Genomic DNA, 17,424 nt, shown 5'->3' with positions numbered 1-17,424 from the left:
TCTGTATTTTAAGAATCTCTCTCTCTCTCTCTCTCTCTCTCTCTCTCTCTCTCTCTCTCTCTCTCTCTCTCTCTCTCTCTCTCTCCAGAATATTCAGATGCTGATTCAACCCAAACTTAGGCAGGTATATAAGAATAATCCGGAGTCAGTTCAACAAATTAGTTAAGTGTAACCTATTTGTTATAGAATTTACCGAGTCATTTGTTAATTTCTTTGAATTAGAAGTTGAAAAAGGGAATACACTAATTTACTTAATATACACAATTCTTTAAACGCGTTATTCATACATTTACTGTAGAAACTGAATTGTCCTTTTAGACAGGTCTTTAGAACTGTTAAAGCCCAACTAGACATCCACTTTTTAAAAACATGAAGATTTTAACCAATGAGCGAAGGCCGGATATGGTGGAGGCCTCCGATTGGCTGTAGCAATTTTCTCGACTGACTAGGTAGAAGTGTCAGTCAGCTACACTCCAAGCAGGTTGTAGTTTTGAAAAGCTCTTGTGTTTGGAGACCATTTCCGGTAAGAAAAAAAAAAAAAGGGTTTTCTTGATTTTATTTTCATTTTCCGTAAACGTGATGTTCGAATATCCGTCGTCTTTTGTAAAAGTGTTAGTGATAATTATACATATAGGTATCGAAAAGGGCTAGATTTCGAAGCTGGTGACGGCCATTATCCATTTTTCGGTGCTGACAATATTTCTTGTACTTTGATAAAATAACTTTTATTGCAGTTTGTTTAAAGTTCCTAATATGATGCAATTAGTTAGTTACAAATACGATGTAATTAGTTAGTTCCAAAGCCGGTGCAATTACATTTGCCAATACGGTGCAATTAGTTAGTTACAAATACGATGCAATTAGTTACTTCCAAATACTATGCAATTAGTTCAAGTTCCAAATACGATGCAATTAGTTCCAAATACGGTGTAATTAGTTAGTTGCAAATACGATGCAATTAGTTAAATTTCCAAATACGATGCAATTAGTTAGTTGCAAATACGGTGCAATTAGTTGCAAATACGGTGCAGTTAGTTCCAGATACGATGCACTTAGTTCCAAGTACGATGCAATTAGTTTCAAATACGGTGCAATTAGTTGCAAATAAGTGGCAATTAGTATCAAATACGGTGCTATTCGTTTCAAATACGGTCAATTAATTGCAAATAAGTTGCAATTAGTTCCAAATACTGTACAATTAGTTCCAAATGCGGTGCAATTATTTGTAGTAGCAAATACGGTGCTATTAGTTACGTTCCAAATACGGTGCAATTACCTAGTTCCAAATACTGTGCAATTAGCTGCAAATACGGTGCAATTAGTTAGTTTGAAATACGGTGCAATTAGTTAGTTCCAAATACGGTGCAATTAGTTCCAAATAGGCTACGGTGCAGTTAGTTAGGATGAACACTATAATCACAGTTATTATAATAATTTCGGTACCTTAAGAATTCTTGACGATTGTTAAGCAAGTAATTATCCATTGATTATCAGCCGTCCCCAAAAATACATAAAAGTATCAAATAGATTTATCTATTCTAATGATGATATTAAATCATCATATCATAGAAAATACTTTACTTCTTATTCCTTATTCAACCTCATGATTGATTTGAGGGACTTGGAAAAAAGAAATAATTGATTCTTTGCGAAGAATATTACCCTGCAAGGTTAATTAAATTTATTTTAAGAGTAGATAGTCTCTTGGCATTCTTTTGCGTAAAATGTCTTATTAATTTAGGACGTGAATTACCGGTAATGTTATTGATTCATAAAAGTTCTTTATATTTGATATATCCCAAATTTTTTTTTCGTGTCACTCTCACTCCCTCACTTACTCGCTTATTCACTTACTTACTCGCTTATTCACTTACTTACTCGCTTATTCACTTACTTACTCGCTTATTCACTCTCACTCACTTATTCACTCACTCACTTATTCACTCACTCACTTATTCACTCACTCATTTATTCACTCTCACTTATTCACTCACTCATTTATTCACTCTCACTCACTCACTCACTCTCTCACTCACTCTCTCACTGGAAACTATGTGCCTTAGACGACCTACAGTATCAGTTTATCGTATCCATTTTCAGATATTCATCGGTAATTTTTAAGTACACATTATTGAAGCACTTAGAGAACAAGAAAGTCTTCAGTTTCCCCCTGAAAGCCTTAATACCTTTTTTTATGTCTAGTGGGAGCTTTTTGTACTCTCTCTCTCTCTCTCTCTCTCTCTCTCTCTCTCTCTCTCTCTCTCTCTCTCTCTCTCTCTCTCTCAAAATATCTTTCGTAGACATTGAAACAGCCTAAAATGGGGGTTTTGCAATCTTTTTTTATTTGAATTTTCCATTTGACTATTATCGACCTTGAAATAAGCTATTGGGGCTAATCAAGATAAAATACGTAAAGTGAATTGTTTAAAGTTAATATTATGAAGAAAGGCATTGTCGGTAACAAACTTAGGTAGGATCCTTCGGGCGAAATTATCTTTCAAGTTGTTGAATTTCTCGAGCTATGGTCTGGACGCTTCACTCCGTGAACAATGTATGTTGTGTTTTGTATTTTAATGGAATAAAGAGCACGTGCGTAAACATAAGTATCACCTTCGACAATGAGGTTTGAAGGAGGTTATGTTTTACCCCCTGTTTGTGTTTTTATGAACAGCTTCCTGGTTACAATTTCAATAGAGTAATGAAACATCCAGGGCTTAACCTTTATGTAAAAAGCTGGAAATTATTAAATTTTTTAAGGTCAAAGGTCAAGGTTACGGCCAAGCAAAATGTCCAATTCACGCAATCAGCCATAAGTTTGGACATCGTTATCACAGAGACTTCAAACTTGGTTTATGTTCGAATGTATGAAGATCCAATACTTGTTAAACTCAAGGTCGAGAAATAAACTGCTGCGGTGGCGGTCTGCGCTCTACTAAGTGCCGCTTCAATTCAAGTACGCACGACAAATTCTTTCATGCGAGCTTTCAATTAAATACAATTAAGCTAAACTTGACCATGTAAACGCGAATGAATTAGGGTTCTAATAGATTAGCAACAAGTAGTCTATTGCTAATGGATATATCACGTTATCTGGCTTGTGCAGAAGCTTTTATAATAGCTTTTCAAAAACTAAATAAATAATTTTCAAGAGAAATTTAGTCTTCAGATATGAAAATAAATTGCTTATAACTCTCGAAAAACCTCCCTCGTATTTATTTAGATTTCTGTTTTTTGTCGTTTATGGAACTTTAGCTCAAGTTTGATTATGCAATCAGGAACAATGTTAGTGACAAGAAAACTATTCAATGTACCTTGGGAAGTTGAAAACTCTCCTACAGAAAGTCTTCAACCAAAAAACTTAGCTGGTTCTAATAAGTTGTTTGTTTGCAAGTCGAATTTTGTTAAATATTGTCCTAGGGTAGGCCTAACTTGAATCCCATGCCTATGATTTCCAGTTACAAAAGTCAACAAAGAGTCGAGTTTCATATGAAATAGATATCAGGTTATCACAAATGTTGTTTTGCGTAGTGTATTAAATGATGTAATATTGTTTTAATATAGTGTTTATCTTATCGTTGTTATTTTTAGTTGGATTTGTTTGTATCTCCGAATTTTCGTAAGTCGGGGGCCTTCTGTATAATCAACCCTCGAAGCTCTTAGCTTTCTCATATACTAAATGGCACTTCACGTCGCCTTCCTAAAGATAAATAAATCTAAATAAAATCAATTTAATGTTTACGCGGCTAATTATCGGACCTCGTTGAAGCCCATTGCTGCATGTACTAGATAGCCAGTGTCAAAGAAAAAAAAATAAAATAAAATAATAAAGATTAAGGCAAAACAGAATTAAGCTCGTGTGGACGACACTGCAAAGAGGTAGTGGATAAGACGATTTAGTTTAAAGGTTTGAAGGTCGCTCGTGAATGGCAGAGGCAAGTGAAAGTAAAATTACCCTATCAAGCAGGACAATGCCCTAGAGACTGACCATATATACATATCAGCGCCCAATCCCCCTTTCAACCCAAAGCTAGGACAAATGAGGGCCAGACCATGGCCTTTAAAAGTAAGTACGTCAAATTTTTACCTTTTTGTATAATTCGTGTCTTTTAAATTTTATCCTAGTTATAGGCCGGCCTGCCTTGTGCAAGAAACTGTGGCCTGCACTAAAACTAACGAACGTACAATCGATTCAGTACGTGGGGTTACGAGCTGCCAACCCAAGTACCCGTGCTCCAACCTTATGACAAAAAGGTCAGTCAGACAGAACTGTCATTTTCGATCCCCTCTCGCTGACTGTGACGTCACGCCAGCCTCAACTGGCGATTGTGTGTTAAGTCGTGGCCTTGTATATTAAGGCATTATTTTTATTTCTCTGAATAATTCTTGTTCTTGACTACTTAATTTCATTCTCCCGTTATCAGAAATTTCCGAGAATTCTTGAAATATTTTGTTGATAAAATAATATTACTGTAGTGTGAATTCATTGGTCAAAGGTAATTGTTTCTTGAATGAATACTTAGGAAGCACTAAACTAAACAAAGAAAATCATTTGATTAAACTACACTCCAGCAAATAGGGGAACAGTCAAGATAGTAGATAAATAATACAAAAAAAAATATTACTCTTCACAGCAGCTCTCGACGGTTGACAGGAACGTAGATATTTCAGGTCCAGGCGTTTCGTGGTCGGTAATGAGGGCAGGGGTCAACTCGTTCTGACATCTCGGACAAGGCTGGTTACGTCTACATTCTGATCCTTACGTCTTCTCTCCTTCCCTGTGCTTGTTCTCCCCCCCACCCCTCTCTCTCTCTCTCTCTCTCTCTCTCTCTCTCTCTCTCTCTCTCTCTCTCTCTCTCTCTCTCGTCCATACCCTTGTTCTGTCTTTCGTACTCCCGTTCTGTCGTCCTCGTTGAAGTTTATATATCCCTGTATAGGAGGGGTTAACTATGGACAATTCCATATAAGGAAATTTTCTCCCTTCTTCCTTATTGGTCTTCCTTAAAACCACGCCTCTATGATAGCATCTTCGCAAAAGCTGTGCTGGTGTCATCAAGATCCATATCGCGCTATAATTGAAGCAAGGCATGTGTTTACCTTTTTCGTTAATGTATATTATTCGGCGACAACACTGCTCTTCTTGTCCTATGGGTCCTTTCATAACGTTGGCTCCTTGGTTTGCTACAGACAAAGACCACCGACCTAGGCAACTCTAATAAATTTCTTGAACTCCATCAGGCCCGGTGACAGTTTTCAGTAAACACTAGCAGGACCTCCTCTCTCTCTGTTTCTCAAGAGTAGAAAATTCACATGTTTCAACATTCTTTTCTATATTATTCTATCTACCCATGACACGTCCCCCTAAAAGAAAAAAAAAAGGAAAATCTACTGATTTTATCTTTTTTTTTTTTTTTTTTTTTAACAAAATTATCAAAGGAGAAAATCACTTATCCCTAAACTGAAAGACAATTACTTCATTACTCTCGTGTCATGTAACTAAACTAAAGCACACTCTTACTTGTTGATAGAAGAAAAAACAAAAACAAAAACAGAAAGAAAACAAACGCCCATATCATTCTGAAAAGTCTCTAGAAAGACTGTCGGCTATTACATTATTCTTTCCCTTTATATGAACTATCTTTAAATCGTAGTCCTGTAATTCTAAACTCCAACGCATGAGACGTTTATTCTTATTCTTAAACCTATCTAAGTAAACTAACGGATTATGATCAGTATACACAGTTAAAACATGACCACTACGTACATAAATCTCAAAATGTTGTAAAGTTGATACTAAACTAAACAATTCCTTCTCAATAGTTGAATAATTCTGCTGTGCTTTATTTAACTTCTTCGAATAATAAGCTACAGGGTGCTTGGTCCCGTTCACTTCTTGCAACCAAACTCCTCCTATTCCAATATCACTTGCATCTATCGCTAAATTAAATTCCTTGCTAAAATCGGGCAACATTAGTACGGGCTCGTGAATCATTATGGCCTTTAACTTGTTGAAAGCTTCGATACATTAATTATCAAATACAAAACTTCGTCCTTTCTTGAAAAGATTAGTTATCGGAGCACTTATTTCTGAAAAATTAGGAACAAATCGGCGGAAATATGAAATCATTCCGATGAATCTCATTGCCTGTTTTTTACTGGTAGGGATTGGGAAGTTGATGATAGCTTCTATGTTCCCATCTTTTGGACAAATCTTACCTAGAACCACTTTATGACCCAAATATGTGATCGAGGTTTTTCCGAATTCACATTTCTTTAGATTTAAAACAAGTTTTGCTTTTTTTCAAGGGCTGACAATACTTTAGCTAAAATGCGTAAATGTTGCTCCCACGTATCTGAAAATATTACAAGGTCACCCAAATACACGACAGTGTTATCAATTCCATTTAAAACTCTATTCATTAATCTTTGAAAAGTACTCGCTCCATTCCGTAGACCAAAAGCCATAACCTTGGGTTCATAACTACCGAAAGGTGTTATGAAAGCAGATATTTTCTGTGCTCGACTACTTAAAGGTACTTGCCAATAACCTTTGGCCAAATCAAGTTTAGAAATAAACTTAGCATTTCCTATTTTATCTAAACAATCTTCTATCCTGGGGAGAGGAAAATTACTTTGTTTCGTAACACTATTCACTTTTCTAAAATCAATACACAGCCTATCTGATCCATCTTCCTTCTTAACAAGAACTATTGGAGAACACCAGTCACTTTCGCTAGAAACAATCAAACCATTGTCTAGCCTATACTTAATTTCTTGTCGGACTGAATTTGCTTTTTCTGGACTTAGACGATAAGGGCTTTGTCTAATGGGTTTTGTGTCCTGCAACTCAATATCGTGTTCTAGAAGATTAGTCAAACCCAATTTATCACTCACAGTTTCTAGATAATTTGAAAACACATTGAATAATTCCCTTGTCTTTTCTTCCTTTAAGCTAGAATTAAACAACGTGAAATTATTAAGAACATCAGAGTTCTTCTCAAAAGTAATCTCTCTCTGCGACACGGTTACAACTGGCATTGGACGTTCATTATATTTCTTTAGCAAGTTGATGTGCAACCACTTAGCTCTACGCCTACCCATATCAATTAAGTAATTCAAATTTCCCCTTTTTTCTATGATAGGAAATGGACCTTTGAACTTATAAGATAATGAGGGACCTTCTTTTTGGACTAATACTAAGACACTATCACCCACATGGAAAATTCTGTCTTTGGCTTTAAGATCGTACTTTCTTTTAGTTTCCCCTTGACGGTTGCTCTCGTTTTCTTTTGCCATCTGCCAGGCTTTCCTTAAATCCTCTTTGTGATCTTCGATATTCTGTATGTAATCCTTTCTACCTTCTTCTTGCATTAACTTACTCTTTAAAATTTCTAAAGGTCCTTTGGCGGTGTGACCGAACAACAAATCAAAAGGACTAAATCCCGTGGTGTCATTAGGAGTTAATCGTAAAGCCAACAAGACAAAAGGTAACTTTTCTTCCCAATCATGTTCGAAATTATTACACAACTTCTTTAAGCAACTTGTCAACGTTTGATGAAAATGTTCAGCAATTCCTTGTGATTCAGGGTGGTACGGGGTGGAAGTTACAAGTTTAATCCCTAACTCTTTCATTTTATCTCTGAAATACTTTGACATAAAATTGCTACCATTATCACTCTGTATAACGCAAGGAAGTCCAAATTTAGAGAAATAGTTCGGCAAGCGTTTAACTACAGTTTTTGCATTGCAATTTCTTACTGGGATTGCTTCTGGATATCGTGTTAGTCTATCAATGATTGTTAATAGATAGATATTCCCTCCCTAACTTCTGGGCAAAGGGCCTACGATATCAATTACGACATTCTCAAAAGGTTCTCCTACCCATGGAATATAACATAATGGAGCCCTGGGAATTACTTGATTAGGTTTGCCAGCCATTTGACATTCGTGACAACATAAAACATATCTCTTCACATCACTTTTCATTTTAGGCCAAAAGTACGTTTTACTTACACACTTGAATGTTTTATTTACTCCTAAATGTCCTTGTTCATCATGTGCTAATTTCAAAATTGATTCACGAAGTTTCCTAGGAGTTACTAATTGCTCTATGACCTCCTCTTTGCTACCTGTCTTAGGACGAACATAGCGACACAAAAGTTCGTCTTTTAAACTAAATTTGTCTCACACTTAACCTGTATACCTTAATTCAGCCGATCACATCTGTGTCGGCTCCAAACAGATATAACTAATTAGGTGACTAATTATCTTACCCTCATTGATTGTGACCAACCGACAATTGGACCAAAAAGTCTCATTAAGATTGAGTTAATAAAATTAAGGAAATCTCGATAAAGAATGAAACTAAAGCACAATACCTGCAGACTTTTTGGAACGAACGGTCGTCAAAATCTTTAGCCCTGACGGCTTTAACTGTTTAACAGGTAACTGCTTGTCAATTAGAAAATTGACAGTTGGTCACGTGGTCCTCTATCCCTCCCCCACCAATGGTGGGGGGGCATCCCTCCACCAACCGGTTATTGAGCCATTCTTTATTCATCTGTTGTCACAGAAGCACGTTTGTGCTTTCGCTCCAACACTCTGATATAATTGAATTCTTTTTGGTTTTGTTAACGACTACACCTTGGATTTGTCGTCTTCAAGTGATTTTGGATCCTTTGATGGTGCTAGTGATTTATGAATATGCCATCTGACTCTGAGACTCGACGCTCCTGCACTAATTGTTCGACTAGGATAAGTAGAAAGTTTGCCTTTGATACTCATTCTCTTTGTCAATCATGTAGGGGTATTAAGTGTGACATTAATGTTACTTGTAACAGTGTAAGGGTTGGTCTAAAGAAGACCGTAAGTTATATGTTAAGCATATGGATTCTTTAGCCAAGAAACGTAGTAGTTATAAGTCGAGTAAGACCACGAAGAGTGGCCTACCGGAGGACGAGATTAGGTCTTCTCCTTCCCAGGAGATTAGTTCAGCCTTAGGGGAGGGGGTAGATCCTCCGGAGGACAATGTCCCTGTAGGAGGGGTTAGTAGTTTTAGCTCCTCGGTAGATGTTGCCCGGTCCGTTTCTCCTGCTACAACGGTTACCGCCGAGTGTTCTAATGCTTTTATAAGTTGTCTTGAGAAAGTGCAAGCTATTTGGGAGGCTAAGTTCTCAAAGGTGAGTGAGGACATTTCCTCTTTAGTGAATTGCTTTAATGCTTTAAATGTTCCTGTATTGCCTTCCAGCTCTGCACCTGCCCTTGGTTCGCCAGTCGCTGAGGCGAGCGGACACCGTGAGGTGATCCCCTCCCCAAAGCAGGGCAGGTCGCAGGTCCAGTTCGCCATCACCCCTGATGGGTGTATGAGCAACTTGGACGAAGAAACCCCATCGCTACTTCGTTCTCCCCATCGTCAGCGAGGGAGCACCCCGACACCGTCGCAAGCTCCTTTATCTTCAGACCCAGGGAGGTCAAGATTTCGTTCTCCTAATTGTCGACGAGGGAGCTCCCCTGCGCCTTCGCAGGACCATGAACCTTCAGACCCAGTGAAGTCTTCTCCGCGTTCCAGTCGCAGGAAATATTCTCATAGAAGCTCGTCTCGCAGTAGGAGGCATACCTCTCTTCAGTCCAACTCAAGCATGTCTCCTGAGGGTAGATCCACATCGAGACCCTATCATAGAGACCTATCTCGTCACTCTTCAAGCCGCACACCCGGACTTTCATCCCTCAGGTCCCTGAGGGACTCCAGTGTTTCCTCTGACCGAAGATCCAGAAGCCAGTCTTCAAGGAGAAGCAACCGGAGTTGGTCCCATCATTCCCCAGACCACCTTTCTCCTTATTCCAGGTCTCATTGGAAGGACCAGAGACCTAGCCGTTCATCTGTTAGATCCCACCATAGATCTCCTTCCAAACATTCTCGTCGGTCCTTATCCAGTAGTACTGGGAGACATCTCTCCCCAAGCCATTCCCCTTCCAGGAGTAGACATCTTTCGTCTACCAGAAGCCCCAGATCTTCGCAACGTTCTCAGCCAAGGACCTGGCATGATCACAGGTCTCCTTCTACAGGTTCCTCACCCAATGATGGAGATGCTGAATTCTCCAGGAGACTTTGGGCAGCAGCGGAGAAATTTAGAATTCTTCAGGATGACGAGATGGATGACACAGCTCTTGAAACTTTGATCCCTAATTCCTTCAGGGAATTGATGAGTCTTTCCGAGAATGCCTTCCCAGAGAGTGTTCGTCAAGTGAAGGAGGTTCCTGCTTCCTCTAAGCCCCCCCTGAATCGTTTTGTTCAGGGTCTAGAGAAGCAGAAGTTTGACAGATTACCCAAATGGACCCCATCAGAACCCTTAGAATTAGCTCGCCAGGGAGTCAGGAAACGAGCAAAGGAAAGATGTCAGGCCGGACGCATTCCATACCCCACCATTGCTCTAGGCAAGACCAAGAGATACCTGCAGCTGGAAGAAGAGTCTTACGGTCCAGCTCCCACCCCTCTCAACCCCTCCTTTGAGGACGTGTTACCCTCACGAGTGAAGGGTGAACGTGCCTTGGTTGGTATCTCTGTGGAAGAGTGCAAGAGACTGGAAGCCTCCACTAGAAGAATACAGGAGATTGGGAACATGCTGGCCTGGCTGTGGTATGTTTTGACAGCTTTTCTGAAGGAACCTTCTTTCCTCACAACGCATCGACCTCTCTACCTCCAGATAGCCAGGTCTATTGGGCGCTGCCTTGAGGACCAGATGAAAGAGACTACTTTCCACGAGGCTTACCTGACTGGTAAAAGAAGGGACCATTATCTCAGCAGGGCCCCTGCTTCTCTCTCCATACGTCATAAAGATCTACTAAGGGAATCCCAGATGTTTGGACATCACCTTTTTGAACCTGCTATTCTGGAGGATGTTCTCTCTCGGGCCCAACTGTCTTCCAAGATGCGGAAGGAAGATATGTTAAATGACTTGTTAAAGAAATCACTTTCATTTAAGCCGCAACAGAAACAGCCCTACCCTCAGAAGGATTCGGGCAAACGCCCTATTCCTCAGCAAGGAGGTCGAGGAAATGATAATAGATATGGGAAGAAGCAGAAGTCCACAGTTGCTGCTTCATCAAATTTCCAAGCCAGGAAACAGGACAAGAAGAAGGACTTTAGGTCCTCACAGAACCCTGTCCCAAAGGGTTTTCAGAAATAGGGGCCAGTTCCTTCACACGAACACGTACAAGTGGGTTGCTGCTTACAACATCATTGGCAGGCTTGGGAGGCCCTGAATTCGGACCCTTGGGTGACCATCGTACTAAGGGAGGGGTACAGGATACCTCTCAAGTCTCAACCACCCTTGACCAGTCATTCGCCACCATCCATCAGTTACTCCGGCAGGTCCGTAAAGCAACAAGCGCTCAGGGAGGAGATGCTTCAGCTGAAGTACAAAGGGGCCATAGAGCTAGCCCCGCCCAACTCCTGGAGTTTTCACAGCCACATGTTTGTGGTGACGAAAGCTTCAGGAGGGTGGAGACCCATCATCGATCTCTCTATCCTCAACTCCTTCGTAGAGATTACGAAGTTCAAGATGGAGACTCCGAAGACGGTTCTTCTAGCTATAAGGGAAGAGGACTGGTTCTTTACCATCGACCTCCAGGATGCTTATCTCCAAGTCCCAATTCATCAGGACTCTCGCCATCTTCTGCGCTTCCGCTGGGGAGAGGAGACTTGGCAGTTCAAGTGTCTCTGCTTCGGACTGGCAACGGCTCCTCAGGTCTTCACCAGGATCATGGCCCCAGTTGCAGCCAAATTCCACCGGATGGGTATTCGGATGTGCCGCTATCTGGACGACTGGCTCTTCCTATCTCCTTCCCTTCAGGAAGCTCTTCGTGTGAAGGAATTGGTCCTGGATCTTTGCAGGACTCTGGGAATAAAGATAAACTACAAGAAGTCTGCTCTCACACCATCTCAACAGACGACTTATTTGGGAATGAAGATTGTATCTCCTCTCTTAAGGGTCTTCCCATCTCAAGAGAGGAAAGACAACCTCAGGAGAATTATAGAGGAGTTCTTGTTACTTCCGACCCCAAGAGTTTCTCTATGGATGAGCCTTCTAGGCCACCTTGCTTCTCTCACGTTACTAGTTCCCAACGGAAGACGCCGTATGAGGGATCTTCAATTCACATTGAGACAACATTGGGACTGGCAGGACAACACCAAACAAATTCAGTGGACAGCACGCAGTCAGGAGGATCTTCTTTGGTGGTCCCAGGAGATACACTTGAATGCAGGACTGTCTCTCAAAGTCCTCGAACCTACGCTTGTTCTGCATACAGACGCTTCAGACATAGGATGGGGAGCTTCTCTAGAGCAGGAGAGCATTGCTCGTTTATGGACTCCTTCCCAGATCTCCAGGTCCATAAACTGGAGAGAACTCAAGGCAATCAGGGAGGCTCTTCTCCATTTCACTCCTCTGTGTACATCCGAAGTAGTCGCAGTGTATGCAGACAACTCCACCGCGATCTCCTATTTGAAGAAGGAAGGAGGAACAAAGTCCCAACCTTCTCGCACAGGAGATCCTCCAGTGGGCAGAGGATCACAACGTTATTCTCCGACCTCAATTCATTCCGGGAAAGAAGAATGTCATTGCGGATGCTCTGAGCAGGGGGGACCAGGTGCTAGGTTCCGAATGGACTCTTTGTCAGGAGGTAGTAGATCGCCTTGTTCACCTTTGGCCAGCAAACATAGACCTGTTTGCAACTGCTTTAAATTTCCGTCTTCCATCATATTTCAGCCCTCAGACAGATCCTCAATCTGCAGGGGTCGACGCTATGCTTCAAGACTGGAGGGACCTTCAGTCTTACGCCTTTCCACCATTAGGGATGATAGACCAGGTCTTACACAAATTTCAGTCATCGCAGAGGTGCACAATGACCCTGGTAGCCCCGTTCTGGCCTCAGAAAGAATGGTTTGCAAGACTCCTAGAACTTTCCATAGACATTCCAAGGAGGTTGCCTGTCAGGTACGACCTCTTACGCCAACCTCACTTCCACAGGTTCCACCTTCGACCGTCCTCGTTACTTCTAACCGCCTGGAGACTGTCAAGCGTATCGCTAGAGCGAGGGGAGTATCTTCAGCAGTGGCTGAACAGCTCACCAAGGCACGAAGACACTCTACCAATTTGAACTACCAGCGTAAGTGGGTAGTTTATAGAGGTTGGTGTAAGAGGAACCGCCACACCTCTTCTAGACCTACAGTTCCAAAGATTGCGGATTTCCTTCTTTATCTATGGAAGGAGAGAAAGCTTTCAGTGTCGGCCATTAAAGCTTATAAGTCGGCACTAGCCTCTGTGTTTAGGCTGTCTTTTGGTGAGGTTTTTGAGGACCCTATTCTCTCTGACCTGATCAGATCTTTTGAGATTGAGGTTCCCAAGATTTCCATTAGTCCTCCTATGTGGGACTTGAATGTGGTTCTCAAGCTTCTAGCTGGGGCTCCCTTTGAACCTCTCAGGTTAGCTTCTCTACATGACTTGACTACCAAGACACTTTTCTTGGTTACTTTAGCTACAGCCAAGAGACTGGGAGAGATACAAGCCATCTCTGCTTCTGTAGGAACAAGAGGAAAGGACATGGTCCTTACGTACCTTCCAGAATTCAGAGCCAAGACGGAATCAGAGTCCAACCCTCTTCCTAGAGAGTTTCTTCTTTCCTCTTTAAGTGAAACTGTTGGGCATCTGGAAGAGGAGAGACTGTACTGCCCAGTGAGAACCTTACGCTATTATCTAGCCAGAACCAAGGCTATTCCTCACAGACCCCGGGCTCTCTTCGTCTCCCCTAAACTACAGTCAAAGGCCATGACGAAAAATGCTGTTTCTTTCTTTATCAGGAGACTCATAGCAAAGGCTTCTCCCCAATCTTTATCAGGCGGTGCGTCCAAGAAGGGAAGAGGTACCCACAGTCTGAGGGGTTATTCCACGTCTCTTTCTTTTTGGAAGAACTCTTCATTGAAGTCCGTCCTGAATGCTGCTCTATGGAAAGGGAATACAGTTTTTGCTTCCCACTACCTTAAGGACGTGGAGTTGGTGTATGACAACATACGATCTCTCGGTCCAATTGTCGCAGCTGGAGAAATTGTTGGTTAACATCTACTTGGCCTTCTACCCTAAATACTTAGTGTATGTAAGGAAGAATGTAAGGCATGAATGAGATGGGATATGAATAAGGGCTCACTCCGTGCGAATGAAAACCTCGCGTAGGCAGGTTGTATAAATGCATGAGAGGAAGTAAGGTAGTGACGGCCCATCGGGGGCCTACACCTACCTTACTTCAGAGACATATGACTAAACTAACGGACTTAACCGACGTATGCAAGTTGTTGATACAAGGTTAGGAACTTAGTTTAGAATAGGGTAGTTAGTCGACTAGGCGTTAAGACTGACCCAGCCATGACTAAACTTGACTGTTGGGGATCCAGTTCACTACAACACATGGAGATGTCCTATATCAGTCAAGGTAACTACTCTGAGGTCCTCTCAGGTCTGTTTGTATTCTTTAAAGATTACTTAATTATATCAGCTGTTTATATTTCTACTTATGCCCTCCATCCAGGATAAATGCTGGTAATCGGCTGAATTAAGTTATACAGGTTAAGTGTGAGACAAATGAATTTTTAAATTTAAAATTAATTTTCGAACACTTACCTGTATAACTTAATGGAAGACCCTTCCCACCTCCCCACATTATCATAAGCAGCTTTACGACAACATATTCTTAAAGAATGGCTCAATAACCGGTTGGTGGAGGGATGCCCCCCCACCATTGGTGGGGGAGGGATAGAGGACCACGTGACCAACTGTCAATTTTCTAATTGACAAGCAGTTACCTGTTAAACAGTTAAAGCCGTCAGGGCTAAAGATTTTGACGACCGTTCGTTCCAAAAAGTCTGCAGGTATTGTGCTTTAGTTTCATTCTTTATCGAGATTTCCTTAATTTTATTAACTCAATCTTAATGAGACTTTTTGGTCCAATTGTCGGTTGGTCACAATCAATGAGGGTAAGATAATTAGTCACCTAATTAGTTATATCTGTTTGGAGCCGACACAGATGTGATCGGCTGAATTAAGTTATACAGGTAAGTGTTCGAAAATTAATTTTAAATTTAAAAATTCATGTTTCCTTGCAAACATTCTCAGGTTCATCATCCAATTCACATTCAAAAATTCTGGTTAGCGTTTCATCTTCCCTCTGCATCTTAACTAGTTCATCCTTATTCAATATGCTAGTTTCTGAAACACTACAGCTGCTATTACTTGGGCCTATTACATTGTCTATCTGTACATCACTTCTTTCGACAGCTACATCATCATCTCTGCTCACATCATCAACATTTATAGAGTCACATTTCCTCAGCTACACTCATGCTAAGCTCATCATCACTGCCTCTATTACCTACGTTTGAATCCTCGAACAACCTATGACCGTAGTCAATATCTGTATCTAATCCTGACCTGGTTACTATCATTTCAGGCACTTGAACTTCACTTAAAATAGGATTCACACACTTGGAGGTAGTTAAATCGTTACCAACAATAATGTCAACGCCGTCTACGGGCAAAGTATCCACGACTGCTAGTTTTACATCTCCTGACACTAACTGACTTTCCAATTTCATCTTTAACAAAGGACAAACTACACAAGTGTTCGGAAACCCACCTAGCATAACTTTTTCTTTCATGCTGATTATTACATTCCTTGGTACACACACTCTCCTAACGAGTGATATGGCCGCTCCCGTATCTCTAAGCTAAACTACTTCCCTTGAATCACCTCCTTTAAGAGAAGAAACTAAACCTTCAGACAAAATTCACCATAATGTTTCCTAGTTTCTTTCAAGAGACTATTCCTTCCTGAAGAAAGATTATTAACTACTGACACAGGTTTCTTCACATTCGTACTTTCTACTGTGCAATTCCTAGCTATATGACCTTTCTTATTACAATTGTATCAAGTGACCTCTGAATTACTGACTGCCCATTGGCTCCTATAGTACCTAGAAATATGACCTTCCTTCCCACATGTGTAACAATAATAATGATAATAATAATCCCGGTTCCTATTATCGTTATTGTTAGAACTACTTTTACTATGTTGTGCCTTACTTGACAAAAGATCGTTTTTCTTTTTACTGCCATTTAAACCATGTGTGAGACTGTACTCATCTGCTAATCTCAAGCACTGCACTCATGTCTAAACTATCAGTGTCACTATTTAAAGATGAATTACTCCCTGATCTGCTACCTGACCGTCTGTTATGAAGGGTTTGTCTTAAACGAGCCATTTCTAACTCATGCTTACGCTGTCTTTCATTTTCTTCTCGCTTTCTTTCATTTTCTTCTCTTTCAGCTGCTCTTTCATCTCTCTCTAACACTTCCTGTTCTCTCTTAATAACATAATCACGGAGATCATCGCCATCTAGACCAAGAAGTTTACCTGAATCTATCAAATCTCTCGTAATCGCACTCATTCTGCTTCTTTCTATATTCTCCCTGTTTCAATTGGTTATGTAGTCGAAAATTCTGGCAAAGGTCGCCAACTGTTACGATCCTCGTGGGGATTGAACCAGGTTCTGTTGAATTGATTAATGAAATGGGGACTTTTCAACTACAATAAGCAATCAAACAAAAGGAAATATAGAAAGAAAACTCGCAAAAGAAAACATAATTTTATTTACAACTAGTCAAAGGTAATTGTTTCTTGATTGAGTACTTAGGAAGCACTGAACTAAACAAAGAAAATCATTTGATTAAACTACACTCCAGCAAATAGGGGAACAGTCAAGATAGTAGATAAATACTACAAAAAAATACTACTCTTCACAGCAGCTCTCGACGGTTGACAGGAACATAGATATTTCAGGTCCAGGCGTTTCGTGGTCGGTAATGAGGGTGTGACGTTGCCGAGAGAGGGTTGTGAACTCAAAGGCAGGATGCAATCAACTGAGTTATATTATTATAGAACACTCTCCTTTATATACAAAACCTCAAGCCAACAGGACATAAGTTAACAAGACAGACAAAGTTACAGAGGAAAACAGCAGACATGAATTTTCATGTTCGTTTAGTGCGAGGGAAGAGCGAAGATACAAGCATAATATATGCAAAAGGAATTATGTACAATTGTGTGACACACGGTTGGTACATGGCTCCCCCTCTAAAAATGACATACTGAACATGTTAAATAGGGCGCCCTAATTTAGAGAGGCGAACTGTAGGCGGGTCATCTGGCAGAAGATAAGCAGGTTTTAGACGATCAATGGAGACCCAGTCTTCTTTGCCCCGAATGTTTAGGAGGAATGCTTTCGGACTGCGTCGGATCACAAGGAAAGGGCCCGTGTAAGGGGGCGTTAGTGGTGGCTTGCTGGTGTCGTTGCGCAGGAAGACGTGCGTTGCAGAGTGC

General features: G+C 40.8%; 1 long non-coding RNA gene across 4 annotated transcripts in view; it reads left to right on the top strand.

Annotated features, from left to right (window-relative positions):
- LOC137658238 (uncharacterized) overlaps positions 1-17,424 on the top strand; it is a 106,270-nt gene that overhangs the window by 64,160 nt on the left and 24,686 nt on the right. The window contains exon 1 of one of the 4 annotated variants that reach the window (XR_011047291.1): positions 398-523. The exons of the other annotated variants lie outside the window; for them this stretch is intronic. This is a non-coding gene — a long non-coding RNA (uncharacterized lncRNA). Of the gene's footprint in view, positions 1-397; positions 524-17,424 lie in introns of those variants that run through there. 4 annotated transcript variants of the gene reach the window in all.

The sequence above is a fragment of the Palaemon carinicauda genome, chromosome 19 (genome assembly GCF_036898095.1).
Source record: "Palaemon carinicauda isolate YSFRI2023 chromosome 19, ASM3689809v2, whole genome shotgun sequence".
NCBI classification, from domain to species: domain Eukaryota; kingdom Metazoa; phylum Arthropoda; class Malacostraca; order Decapoda; family Palaemonidae; genus Palaemon; species Palaemon carinicauda.
The sequence above is the reverse complement of the archived record's forward strand: the minus strand, read 5'-3'. Positions and strand labels throughout refer to the sequence as shown.